Source organism: Nycticebus coucang, chromosome 17, assembly GCF_027406575.1.
Source record: "Nycticebus coucang isolate mNycCou1 chromosome 17, mNycCou1.pri, whole genome shotgun sequence".
Lineage (NCBI taxonomy): Eukaryota > Metazoa > Chordata > Mammalia > Primates > Lorisidae > Nycticebus > Nycticebus coucang.
The window spans coordinates 28,375,276-28,390,137 of NC_069796.1; positions in this window are offsets into that span (position 1 = coordinate 28,375,276).

Consider the following 14,862-nt stretch of genomic DNA (forward strand, 5'->3'; position numbering starts at 1 on the left):
CATCAAAGTGCCAATGTCTTATTTCATGGATCTAGAAAAAATGACCCTAAACTTCAGCTGGAAACAAAAAAAGCCCAAATAGGCAAAGCAATCTGTAGCAGAAAGAACCAATCGGGAGGTATCAAATTACCTGACTGCAAATCATACTACAAGGCTATGGTAACCAAAACAGTATGGTCATGGTATAAATGTAGAGACATAGAACACCAGAACAAAATAAAGAAGCCAGAAATAAAACCACATACCTATAAAAAACTGATCTTCAACAAAGCAGACAAAAACATACACTAGGAAAATGATTCAAGAAATGGAGCTGGGAAAATTGGATAGCCACATGCAGTGTAAAGATTCCTCAAAGAGATAAAAGTAGACCTACTATTTGATCCAGCAATCCCACTACTGAACATCTACACAAAAGAAAAGAAATCATTATATCAAAAAGCCACTTGCATTGAAATGCCTTATAGCACAATCCCTAATGCAAAGATAAGGAATCAACATAAGTGTCCATCGATTCATGAATGGATAAAGAAAATGTGATTACATGCATACGCGCGCACACACACACACACACTGACACTCCGTGGGGTATTACTCATCAATGAAAAGGAATGAAATAATATTATTCATAGTAACTTGGATGGAACTGGAAACCATTATTCTAAGTTATTCCATTATTCCATGTTAGGTATGAAAACCCAAACACTATATATTCTCCCTAATAAGAGGGATCTAAACAATGGGGATACATGGGCACAAAAAGATGTAAAGAACACTGGAAATTAAGAAGGGGAAGGAGGGAGGGCATTGATAAAAACACCTACTACTTACAAAGAACACTGTCCTGGTGGCAGACACACGGAAAGGCCTAATTTAGGCACTACGCAGTATATCTATGTAACAAAAACATTGCTTAGCCCTCCTTAATATTTTGAAATATAAATAAATAAATACATATGATTCATAAATAGAGGTTCATTCTTTTTATATATAAAGTTCAAGTGTCCAGAATAATCTGTTATTTTTATACATTGAACTGATATTGCCCTTTGTCAAAAATTAATCTTCCATAAATATATGAGGTTTGTTTCTGGACTATTTATTCTGTTATATTATCTGTGTGTCCATCCATTAGCCAATATCACACCATGTTGATCATTATAGTGTTAGGTTAATAATCAACATCTAATGATATTTTACTTCCACATTTATTATGTTTCAAAATAATTTTGGCTATTTTAGATCACTTTTTTAACATAAAAGTTTTAGTATCAACTTGTTAATTTTTATAGAGGATTAAACATCTACTTACTACAACAGTCACCAATATCATAACTCATCTGAGGAATTACTGAGAATAAGACATTCTCCTGGCAAGACAAATTTCTGCTGAAAATATCTTACTGGGATTTTGGGGGGATTGCATTGCATCCGTACATCACTCTGTGGAGAAATAGACATCCTTAACAATATTTAGTCTTTAATAGGTGAACGTAATACCTCTAAAGTTGGTCCCACTATGCATCAGGAGGTATAGATCACTCTATTTGTAGACTCATTGTTAAAATAAAAGAGGAGAAAAATCTTGGAAGTGTCTTATGTAGGCTTCTCTCACCACTAGACAAAATAAATTTAAAAATTTTGTGAACACTGCACTACAACAATAAATGTTAAATGGTGACATTTAAGTGACAGTTTTACACTTTGTCTCTTATGATGGTGTCAAATAACATATTTTGACTATAAAATAGACTTTTATAATTGTTAAAGTCCATGACTTTATTGATATTAAATGAAAGTATCTTAAAATAATACAAATGTTTAAAAACATCACTTCTGCCATCTAAAATTATATAGGTATCTGCTACAAAGTTTTACTTCACATTGCAAATGTTGGAACAAAATATGGGCTTAGGTTTTTAGATAAACCCACATTGGGACTTCTGAATGAAAAGCTTGTTGGCCATAGTACTATTTTTTTTTTTTAACATAGCATGTAGTTATAAATTTTAGTAGGCAATACCTTTCTGGAAATTACAAAATACTTGTTAGAATTACAATTTTTACTATAAGCTATATAAGAATATCTTGTACATAGCTGTTGGAATGAAAATTGATACATAAACATGATCTATTGTTTCAGATAAGATGAATTATGTAATGAAACCATTAGATAGGTTTCAGAAGTAGCTTTAATGTAAATATTATAGAAAACCCTTTATAACTATATATTTTATCACCTTTGGAAATGGAGCTCTTTGAAGAAAACCACTGACTGACTCTTGTGCTCAGGAAACATTTGATTGTTCAGACAAAGAGTGTTTACAGCTAATATTTAAGTTGAATTACCTTGATTTTTGACACCAGACTCAAAGGAAAAGGAATTGTTTATACTTCATTGAATATATTATCTAAATCCTTTTGGTCTGAAGATATTTTTGGCTTTGACTCTAATTGAAGGAAACATACATTACATGTTAATAATTGAGATGTTCATGCTTTCTTATTTCAAGAAGACCCCTTGGTTTAAGTAATCCTGTTTAATACTGATGATGATGGTCATATGTAGTTATTGGGCTCGAGTATTTTTCTTTAAGTTGTGTAACATGAGTCATCTAGATATATTCTTCATTAGAATCTTGCATCTGCAATGTGAAAATTAAAGTATAGAATTGGGGACACAAAATAACCTATTTCTTCCTATCATTGTTCTTTAATTTTATTTTATTGTCAGCCTGTATTTGTTTCAATGCTGTAGGAACAGGTCAGAGTTTTCAATGCTGTAGAACTTATCCAAAGTTTGGAAAGCCTAATAAAATGAGAAAAGTGAATTGTTTTATGTAAGTATATTTTATTGCTATTAGTAACATTCAATATTAAGGTTTATATTTCTATTTGCATATATCATTATTTTAAGTAATTTACTGTGTAAAAAGCAAGTGATGAAATGATGAACAACAATAGTTTTTAGTAGAACTGATATTTTTATCTCAATTCCACAGGTGAATGTAAACATCCATAAAGAAGATAAGAATAGAGGCACATGTCCCACGTGGCTTTCGGGTTTGACTTTCATTACATCATGGCTCAATGTTGTGAGTTTCTCAGTGTCTACTAAGAATTAATGATTACCCAAATGTGACATCATAGTTTCCTGGTTCTTAATGTCTATTTTGTTTTGTTTTGTTCTATTTAACCTCAGTAGGTAACACTGCCACTGGGGGAGCTGATTTAGAGACTATGAAGGGAAGCCTTTAAAGTACATCGATTCCTTGATTTAACTAATATTTCTTACTTTCTACATGAAAATAACTATATAGGTCCATGGAAGATAAAAAATTAAATGAACATACATCCTACCTAATAAGTATACATTTATGAAAATATAGAAACTAACACTGAAAATGTAGAAACTAACATAAAATATTTTAAGACTACATTGCAGAGATTACCTCCAGCTGGGAAAGGAAAGTGGACTAACAAAAGCACAGAGCATCCTTAGTGAGTGAGATTGCTGATGCAGAATACACACACACACACACAGAGACAAATACACATACACATACATCTTGGTATACTGGAGTATCTGTTCAGGCATAGACCCAGTTTTGGTTCTGCTTTTGATGTAAGCCTCTGCCTCCCAGAGTCCTAGGACTACAGGTGTGAGCCACTGAACCCAGTCTGCTGTAGGCTGTTCTTAACAGAAGTGTCTAGCACATTCTGTGTGCCCACCAAATCAATCACAAAGCCTGGACAGAGACCTTGGAAAATGTAGCAAAAAGTTCTTAACATCAAAGTATAACAATTTACATTTGAAATGAGTAAACATCAAAGGTAACAACCCTGTTCATTTCTGTTCAAGGAAGGGAGATTCAGCCACTTATCTTAACCTTTTGTACAAAGAAGGAACAATTGGAATATGACCCCCAAATGTTTATATTCGAAATAGCATTGAAATGCATTCTGTAGGGAAAACAGTCTGTCAGTGCACTGGCAAGGGCAAGCCCTCCATAAATAGGAACTGTCAATTCTCTGCTTTCAGCATACAACACTAAGGGTGACATTTGGAATGAACTTAGTAAAAAAATAATAACGGGATGTTCAAAGAGGCTTTGTACTGTGTCTAAAAGGCTTTCAGGAACACTGAACAATTATAACTTTTTTATAACGTATATTATCAAATCCACTTTAAACTCCCCTAAATTATTAGCATATTACTTTTATGCTCCAAGTTTGTGAAAAATTGCACAACGGACCTTTTATATAGCTATTCATTCTTTTATTCTGGTATCCATATACTAGCTGATGGCTAAAGTACCTTGTGGCATTATCAAACATCCACGCATTTATCTCCCTCAAAACAAAATAGGGAAATGATAAAGGAGTATAAAGTGGCAAAATTGAAAAATGGAGACTTAGGTAGTTCCTTGTGTGCAAGACTACCTTTATTTAAAACATATATTTGACAATAAATTCTTTATTTTGGAGTAATTTTAGATTTAACAGAAAAGTTAGAAAGATAATGCGGAGAAATCCTGCATACCCATTAGCTAGTCTCCATCGTGTTAACATCTTACACAGACATGCTACATTTATCCAAATTAAGAAATTTATATTGGCACATGGCTATTAACCAAAGGTATCATTTGGGTTTCCCCAGTTCTCATACTAATACATTGTCTCTATCCCAGGATCCAGTCCGGGTGCCCCATCGCATCTTCTCTGATCACTGACAGTTCCTCACACGGCCCTTGTTTGTCAAGCCCTCGTGGTTCTGAAGAGTCCAGCAGGTTTCCTTGTTTTTATGACCTTGACACTTGGAAGAGTCAGTTTTGTAGAATGTGCCTCAATGTAGGATTGTTTAGTGTCATTCTCATCATTAGAGGGGCTGAGGAGGAGTATCGCAGAGGTGAAGGGTCTTTTCAGATCCTATTAGGAGACGCAGAACATGTGGTATCACTGCAGATGTGATGACATTACCCTGCTCACTCGGTGAAGGTGGAGTCTGCCAGTTTTCTCCACTGTGAAGTACTATTTTCCTTATCACACTTGAGTCTTTGAAAGCAAATCACTAGTTCCAACCTAAAAAACATTTTAAATATGACACCTTGAATGTTCAAAGAGCCTCACTAATATTGGGAGCAGACTTTCTTGTATTCGCTACCATTTTTCTCTCATAAAGGGGAACAAAGACACATAGAAGATTATTGCAAGTTAAAATATTTTACAAAAGCAAGGAAGAATGAAAATTTGAATTGTACAACTGTTTTTTTGCCATTGTTAACTTCTCGGGTTGTTGTCACACTTTTGAGTGTACAGATAACTCAGAAACTCTCAGTGTTCTGGGTTTAACACTTCCCAACTAACAGAGTGCCTATAACACAGTAAGATCTAAGTAAAAGAATAATTATATTGTTCACACACTCACTTGCTTCTAGGCCTGTGATGCAAATAAAATAGTAAATAAATCTATCTGGAGAGGAAATGAAAAAAAATTAAATAGAAGAGCATTCTGTACCATATATAAGTACATATATATTGTTTACACTATTGATTTCAAGAAAACCTACACAAAATGCTTTCTTGGGTAAGTTTGTTTTCTCAATTCTCTTAGAAAATTTCTAATAAACTTGGAAAAAATTACTAAAAAATTTTAGAAGTCAAATGCATTTTTCAATTATATATCATCCAAAGGATCATCTAAAGAATATTATATAAGACAGCCTAATAGTAATTTATTAGATAAATGGTTTGATATTATATCTCATTTTACTGGTCTTTTCATGAAAACTTTGTCTACTAAAAATAAAGCCATTACTAAAATAAAGTTCATAGAATTGTGTAAAATACATTAATAGGCTGTAGATTTCGAACCACAATTCTAGTAGCATTACTGAAGAAATGCTATGAACTGGTCTCAGTGATTACACATGTAATTAATGATGAATCTTTTTTAATTGTGTGTTTTGATATGTAACATTGTTTAAACATTGAATGGCCACTGTTCACATATACATCAATACCACTTTTTAATTAATTAATAAAACAAATATCAATGAGAAAGTTTCTAGAAGCTTGGTAATCAATGGTCTCCTTGAATGTTACAATATTAAAATTCTAAAAATATTATTAGAATGTAATCTAGTACTTCTTTAAGTGAACTATTTTTGTGCTGCACAGAAACAAGAGCCCTGGTCAACACATTCTGCTTTATTCAGATCACATCTAAAATATTATATTTTGGCTTTAGACTTTACAGCATTGTAAGAAGAAAAGATAAAGTAATGGCTAGCCATTTTTAGCTTATACTATTCTTTTGTTAAAAACACTCCCACTTTCAAACGATAGGTGACTCCTACTTTCTTCTAGATTTTTATAGTTTCATGTCTTAAGTTTAAATCTTTAATCCAGTGAGAGTCTATCTCAGTTAATGGTGAAAGGTATGGGTCCAGTTTCAGTCTTTTTCAGGTCGCCAGCCAGTTCATCCAGCACCATTTGTTAGAAAGGGAATCTTTTCCCCACTGAATGTTTTTAATTGGCTTATCCAAATAACGGTAAGTAGCTGGGTTCATCTCTTGGTTCTCTATTCTGTTCCAGACATCTACTTCTCTGTTTTTGTGGCAGTACCATGCTCTTTTGATCACTGTCAATTTATAGTATAGTCTGAGGTCTGGTAGCGTGATTCCTCCCACTTTGTTTTTATTTCTGAGTAATGTCTTGGCTATTCGAGGATTTTTCTTATTTCATATAAAATGAAGTATTATTTTTTCAAGATCTTTAAAGTATGACAGTGGAGCTTTAATAGGGATTATATTAAAATTGTATATTGCTTTGGGTAGTATGGACACTTTAACAATGTCAATTCTTCCCAACCATGAGCATGGTATGTTTTTCCGTTTGTTAACATCTTTAGCTCTTTTTTTCTTACAGTTTCATAGACTCTTTATAGAGATCTTTCACATCCTTTGTTAGATAAACTCCCAAATATTTCATCTTCTTTGGCACTACCGTGAATGGAATAGAGTCCTTGACTGTTTTTTCAGCTTGACTATTGTTGGTATATATAAAGGCTACCGATTTATGAATGTTGATTTTGTAACCCGAGACACTGCTGCATTCCTTGATCACTTCTAAGAGGTTTGTAGTGGAATCCCTGGTGTTTTCCAGATATACAATCATATCATCTGCAAAGAGTGAAAGTTTGATCTCTTCTAACCCTGTATGGATACCCTTGATTGCCTTTTCTTCCCTAATTGCAATGGCTAAAACTTCCATTAGGTTTAATAGCTAGAATCCACAGAGAACTCAAACGTATTAGCAAGAAAAGAACAAGTGATCCCATCTCAGGTTGGGCAAGGGACTTGAAGAGAAAGTTCTCTGAAGAAGACAAGCGCATGGCCTACAGACATATGAAAAATGCTCATCATCTTTAATCATCAGAGAAATGCAAATCAAAACTACTTTAAGATATCATCTAACTCCAGTAAGATTAGCCCATATCACAAAATCCCAAAACCAGAGATGTTGGCGTAGATGTGGAGACAAGGGATCACTTCTACACTGCTGGTGGGAATGCAAACTAATATGTTCCTTTTGGAAAGATGTTTGGAGAACACTTAGGGATCTAAAAATAGACCTGCCATTCAATCCTACAATTCCTCTACTAAGTATATATCCAGAAGACCAAAATTACATTATAACAAAGATATTTGTACCAGAATGTTTATTGCAGTCCAATTCATAATTGCTAAATCATGGAAGAAGTCCAAGTGCCCAATGACCCATGAATGGATTAATAAATTGTGGTATATCTACACCATGGAATATTATGCAGCCTTAAAGAAAGATGGAGACTTTACCTCTTTCATGTTTACATGGATGGAGCTGGAACATATTCTTGTTAGCAAAGTATCTCAAGAATGGAAGAAAAAGTATCCAATGTACTCAGCTCTACTATGAAACTAATTTATGACTTTCACATGAAAGCTATAACCCAGTTATAACCTAAGAATATGGGGAAAGGGGAAAGGGAGAGGATGGGAGAGGAGAGGATGGGTGGAGGGAGGGTAATTGGTGGGACCACACCTATGGTGCATCTTACAAGGGTACATGTGAAACTTACTAAATGTAGAATGTAAATGTTTTAACACAATAACCAAGAAAATGCCAGGAAGGCTCTGTTAACCAGTTTGAAGAAAATATGTCAAATTGTATACAAAACCAGTGTATGGTACTCTATGGTTGCATTAATGTACACAGCTATGATTTAATAAAAAAAAATACAAAAAACTAAAGACAACTCAAAAAACAAAATCTGACTAGAACTTCCAGAACTATGTTGAATAATAGTGGTGATGGTGGACATCCTTGTCTGGTTCCAGTTCTAAGTAGAAAAGCTTTAAGTTTTACTCCATTCAGTATGATGTTAGCTGTGGGTTTGTCATAGATAGCTTCAATCAGCTTAAGAAATGTGCCACCTATTCCTATTTTCTTAAGTGTTCTTGTTAGAAAAGGATGCTGAATTTTGTCAAATGCTTTTTCTGCATCTATTGAAAGGATCATATGGTCTTTGTTTTTGCTTCTGTTGATATGGTGAATTACATTTATGGACTTGTGTATGCCAAACCAGCCTTGCATCCCTGGGATGAAACCTACTTGATCATGATGTATGACTTTTTTGATGATATTGGCTAAGATTTTTTTGAGTATTTTTCCGTTGAATTCATTAGTGAAATTGGTCTGTAGCTCTTGTTTATAGTTGGGTTCTTTCCTGGTTTTGGAATCAAGGTGATGTTTGCTTCATAGAATGTGTTGGGGATGGTTCCTTCCTTCTCAATGCTTTGGAATAGGTTCTGCAGTATAGGTACAAGCTCATGTTTGAAAGTGTGATAAAATTCCGATATGACACCATCTGATCCTGGGCTTTTGTTTGTTGGAAGCTTTTCTATTGTTTCTGCAATCTCAGTGCTTGATCTTGTCTGTTCAAGAGATGTGTTTCTTCCTGATTAAGTCTAGGAAGATGGTGTGATTCCAGGTATTCGTCCATTTCCTCCCTGTCATCAAGGGAGGGCATAAAGTTTTTGGTAGTAGTTAGATTTTTTAAACAAGCTTTAATTAGTCTGAGCAATATGATATCCCATAACACCATAATAGCAGGGGTCTTTAGCACTCCTCTTACAGAGCTGGACAGATCCTCTAAATAGAAACTAAACAAAAATACAAAGGACTTAAATGTGAACCTAGAACAACTGTGCTTGATAGACATATACAGAATAATCCATCACAAAGCTAAAGAATATATATTTTTCTCATCGGCCCCTGGAACATTCTCCAAAATAGATCATACCCTAGGACACAAATTAAACCTCAAAAAAATCAAAAGAATTGAAATTTTACCTTGTATTTTCTCAGACCACAAGGCAATAAAGGTGGAACTCAACTCTAACAAAAATTATCATTCTCACACAAAGGCATGGAAATTAAAAAACCTTATGCTGAATGACAGTGGATCAAGGAAGAGATTAAAAATGTAAATAATTAACTTCCTTGAGTATAACAATGAAGACACAAGCTACCAAAACCTGTGGGACACTGCAAAAGCAGTATTAAGAGGGAAATTTATCGCATTAGATGCCTCCATCTGAAAAACAGAAAGAGAGCACATACCCACTATCTTATATTTTCATTATTAAACTATGTTAGCATGTCTAGTTGACAGTTTCATTAGTCAATTTGGAATTGATTCCTCTATAATAAGGAATTTTTCTTCTTAAAAAAATATTTTGTATATTTCTATGAAAATTCCTGTGAAGAACATTTTTAGCATTTAACAAATGAATATAGAGTTAAAAGTCTGTACAGTTTTAGAGCCTAGGTGATATTCAGAACTTTGTGAAAAAGCATGCCTACCTTAGGTATAACAAACATTTCCTTTGACCTTTTGAATATTTTACTGTGGCCTTGTCCTTTTCAAAATGACAACCCATTTTTAACTCCAAAAGTTTGCTGGAGCAGAGACATACTCTTGTGTAATACATTCCACCCTTATTAGAACAAACTTAGACCATTCTGTGGTTTGTACTGCAAGGCACAATAATGAAAAACTAAAATTAAAATACCATAAACATTTATCCCAAACTGAGGCCATCTCCCAAAATAATTTTAGGAAAACAAGCAATTTAATGTGTATGGTATGTTGTTTTTTAGATTTTTCTTCTACAACAAAGGTACTTTGTTAGCTGCTGCTTTAGACTCAATATTTATGTCACCCTCTCAATTCCTATCTTGAAACCTAGACCCAAATATTATGGTAATAGGAAGTGGGACCTTTAGGAAGTGATTAGATTATGAGTGTAGAGCCAAGGTGCATGGGACTAATAACCTATAAAAGAAATCCCAAAGGGCTCATTTATCCCCTCTGTCATGTGTGGTTACATTGAGAAGATGAGATTCTATGGCCAGGAAGAAATAAATGTTTGTGCTTTTTTTTTTTGGCCATTTTAAAATTTATCAGTTCTTTTAGAACTGTGATCAAAAACAATGATTTAACAGATGTAGCTACAAAAGCAAATTTACATAGCACTCCAAATCCATAACTTTTCATTTAGATTTAATAATTGTTCTTCATCTGTATTCATTTTTGACAATTATCATTTCAGATTTCTTGTGTATGTACAGAGAGTGAAGTGATGGCTATTAATGAATTAGCAAAAGAGGAATTGCTTGATTATGCCAGTTTTATCTCAACTGCATCAGCTGCTGAAATAGAAATTCGTTAATTCTAATAATGATTTAATTTTTTTCATTCAATTCATGGAAAAAAATAAAGCTCCCAGAAGTTAATTCTGTCAAAAGTGACATTATTGAAAAAGATACTATCAACTTATTCAAAAGTAAAATGAAGTTAAAATAATTTCTTTTGTACTGATAAATAAAACTTTTGATGGCCTAGAGCAGGGGCCCTCAAACTACGGCCTGAGGGCCACATGCAGTGGTTGTGAATTGTATTTGTTCCCGTTTTGTTTTTTACTTCAAAATAAGATGTGTGCAGTGTGCATAGGAATTTGTTCATGGTTTTGTTTTTTTTTTTTTAACTATAGTCTGGCCCTCCAATGGTCTGAGGGACAATGAATTAGCCCCCTGTTTAAAAAGTTTGAGGATGCCTGGCCTAGAGCATCATAGTAAAAACCGATGTTTTAATAAATAAAACCATCTGTAGGATAAAATGTATGTAAAATTCATTGTGGTAGACTTAAAATTTGCAATGTACTTTTCGAAAGTCCAAATGCTCTACCAATGTACATCAAAGCAAAAATAAATATATAACTAAATAAAACGTTCAGGTAACTCTATATGCTACTCTCTGTTTATATAGTTTATATATATAACAATACACATCCCTATGTGTGTGTGTGTGAATCCTTAGTGTGACAAATGACTCAACTTATGGCAGTCTGTACTTAAAAAGGGGCTCCCAATAAGGATAATTTATAATTAAATCAATGCTTGGAGCACCACACACATGAACGAACCCTCACAGCATAAGGGGTTCACTGGTGCAGCGTCTTTACACCAGCAATTGGTCTCATAGATAGACGAAGAGGCGGCTGATGGAAACGGAACTCAAAGAATCAGATGATTCAGAGCCAAGGTTTACAACAAAGAAGTAGCTGACGTCCTTCATCTCACTGAAGCAGGATTTGCTAAGCTTGACCAGCAAGATCCTAATATTGAGTGGTTTACACAGGTTTACCATGCAGTTAGTGAGAACAGCAGCTGCTACAAGGCTATTTGTGATAAATTTTTAAAAAGAGGCTGTGTAAACAACACCAAATACTTTTTATAAGAAACCAACTTCAGTCTAAACTCTTCTCCTCTGGTAACAGAACCAAATTCTGATTCCCTAGGACCCACTCCATCCTTTCCAGCACCATCTTCATGATTTTATGATTAATGTGCGCCTACAAAAATGCCCCTTCCAGTAAGCAAGACATTGATGCAATTTTGGTGAGTGTTAATCTTTAATATTCTTTTTGAAAATTTCTCCTATTTCCTATCTAAACTTTTTGTATAAGTTTGATTTTATATTGTTTGTTTGAATGAAAAGAAAGATCACAATGGTTTCTGTAACTTACTATTGCAGGACAGTTATTATTATGACAATTGTAGTATTACACTGTATTATTATTAACACATAAGAGACATTGTAGTATTGGTGTTATTATTACCACGTATGTGCTGTTTATCAAGGATTCAAGTTACATATAAATGGACTTGAAGACATTCTCAGGAACATAACTCATCTATAACCCAGGGACTACCTACTACCTGCACACGTGCACGCACACACACACAGAGTTGTTCCCAATTTGATAAAAAAAAAAAAAGAAAATCCTTAGTGTGACAATTTGTTTTTCTCATTTACTACCTATCATCGGACAGACATTAGAAATGCTAAACCTTTGAAGAACTATTTCAACCTAAATGTTCCATAATAGTATAGACCATTACTGGGAAATATTAATAGTTTGTGTTCCATTTTTTAATCAGCCAAAAATCTTTAATAAAGGTATTCAACAAATGCAGCACTGAAAAAATTCCTCAAGCTTTATAAAATCGATCAATGGAAAAAAAAGCTTGCAAACAGAGAGACATTGAGGAAGCAAGTACAAACTAAAGAAATTAAATGATGAGAATTCAAATAACGTATAGGTTCAATTTTGAAGTTCTCTAACTGTGATTTGGGATATCTCCACTTACAGGAAGATTATGTTATGAAATTCTACTTGTAGCTGCATAAACTGATATTTTGTTCTGCAGTAGATTCAAATTTAGATGGCCTATGATTTTTTTTAGCATCTAAATTTGGTGAAACAGTAAAAAATATACTGGTGAGTTTTTTTATCCATCTGTCATAAAACTTGATATAAAATATTTTAAAAATCACATAAATTTATTTGTAATGACTTCTTTTGATCACAAAACTGTCCTGATATGGTCACCCCTTGTATAAGGTAGTAGAGGCTGCCTGGGTGCTTCCTCTAGTCACTCTCGTCACTAGAGTCTAGTATGATGTGAGGTAATATTTCTAGTATGATGTGAGGTAATATTTTTCAAGGCACTGGCTTAGGCACTGGGAATAGAAAAGTGAATAAAAATTGTCTCTGCTTTCAGTATCTCACAGTCTAATGGAACAACACATATTCACTACTTAATGTTATGGATTCTAGGTTGGAGAGGTACATGAAGCTGGTGAGAGAGAATGAGGCATAATACCTAGAATGGGCATTGCAAATATTTTGACAATTTGATTATACAGAGGAATGTAGAGCTTTTAGAAAGTCAACCTACCACCATCTTATTTCTGAATGAAGTTGTTCTGTGGTATCAAAGAGAAATTGGCTGGAGAGAAGTAAACAAGACTCTGGGTTTGTCATATATGGCTTTTATTATTTTCATGTAAATTCTTTTTTTACTTGTACTTTTGTGAAGTTTTGACAATGAGGGGATTTTTAATTTTATAAATGCATTTTCTGCATCTATCATTGAGATGATCATATGCTTTTTCTTCATTCTTTTGAAGTCCCCTGTATCATATTTATTATTTGCACATGTCAAATCATCATTGCATCCCAGGTATAAATCCCACCTGGTCATGGTGCATTATCTTTTTCATGTGCTGTTAGATTCAGTTGCCTCTAAGATCTGGAACATGATAAAGATGTCCACTTTCACATTATAGTACTGGACGTCTTAAAGCAATCAGGCAAGAGAAAGAAATAGAGGCCATCGAAATTTGAAGTAGAAAGTTAAATGGTCCCTCTTTGATGAAGATACAATCTTATATATAGAAAAATCTAAATAATCCATTAAAAATTCCTATTTGATAAATAAATTCAGTAAAGTTACAGGATACAAAATCAACGTACAAAAATCGGTAGCATTTCTATGCATCAATAATGAAATAGATGAGAAAGAAATCAAGAAGATAATCCCATATACAATAGCTACAAAAATTAAAATACCTAGGAATAAACTTAACTAAGAAGGTAGAAGATCACTACAAGGAAAACTACAAAAAATGGTGAAAGAAATTGAGTGGTATCACTTCTCCGCCTTTTGGCTAAGATCAAGTGAAAGAAATAGAGTGGGACACAAACAAATATAAAAACATCCCATGCTAATATAGCAGAAGAATTATTATGATATTGCTAAAAATGACCGTACTTCCCCAAGCAATCTACAGAGTTGATACAATTCTTATCAAAATACCAATGTCATTTTTCACAGAATTAGAAAAAGCAATCCTGAAATTCATATACAAAGAGATAGCCAAAGCAATCCTAAGCAAAACAAAACAACAACAAAAAGCTGGAGACATCACATTACCTGTCTTCAAATTATACTATAAACCTATAGTGAGATACTGGTATTAAAAAAGAAAAAGCATGGTACTGGTATAAAAATAGACACATAGATCAATGTAACAGAACTGAGAACCAAGAAATAAAGCCATGTATTCACAGCCAAGTTATTTTTGATAAAATAAGAACATACCCCGCAAATAAATACTCTATTCAATAAATGGTTCTGGGGAAATTGGATTGCCATAGGCAGAAGAATGAAACTGTGTCCCTATCCTATCTCTCACAATATTGAAAAATCAACTTAAGATGGATTAAAGATATAAATGTAAGACCTGGGACTATAAACATACTGAAAAAATACCTAGGTAAATCTCTTCTGGACATTGCTGTAGGCAAAGAATTCATAACTAAGACCTCAAAAGCACAGGCAACAAAAACAAAAGTAGACAAATGAGACTCAGTTCAACCGAAAAGATTCTGCACAACAGAAATAATC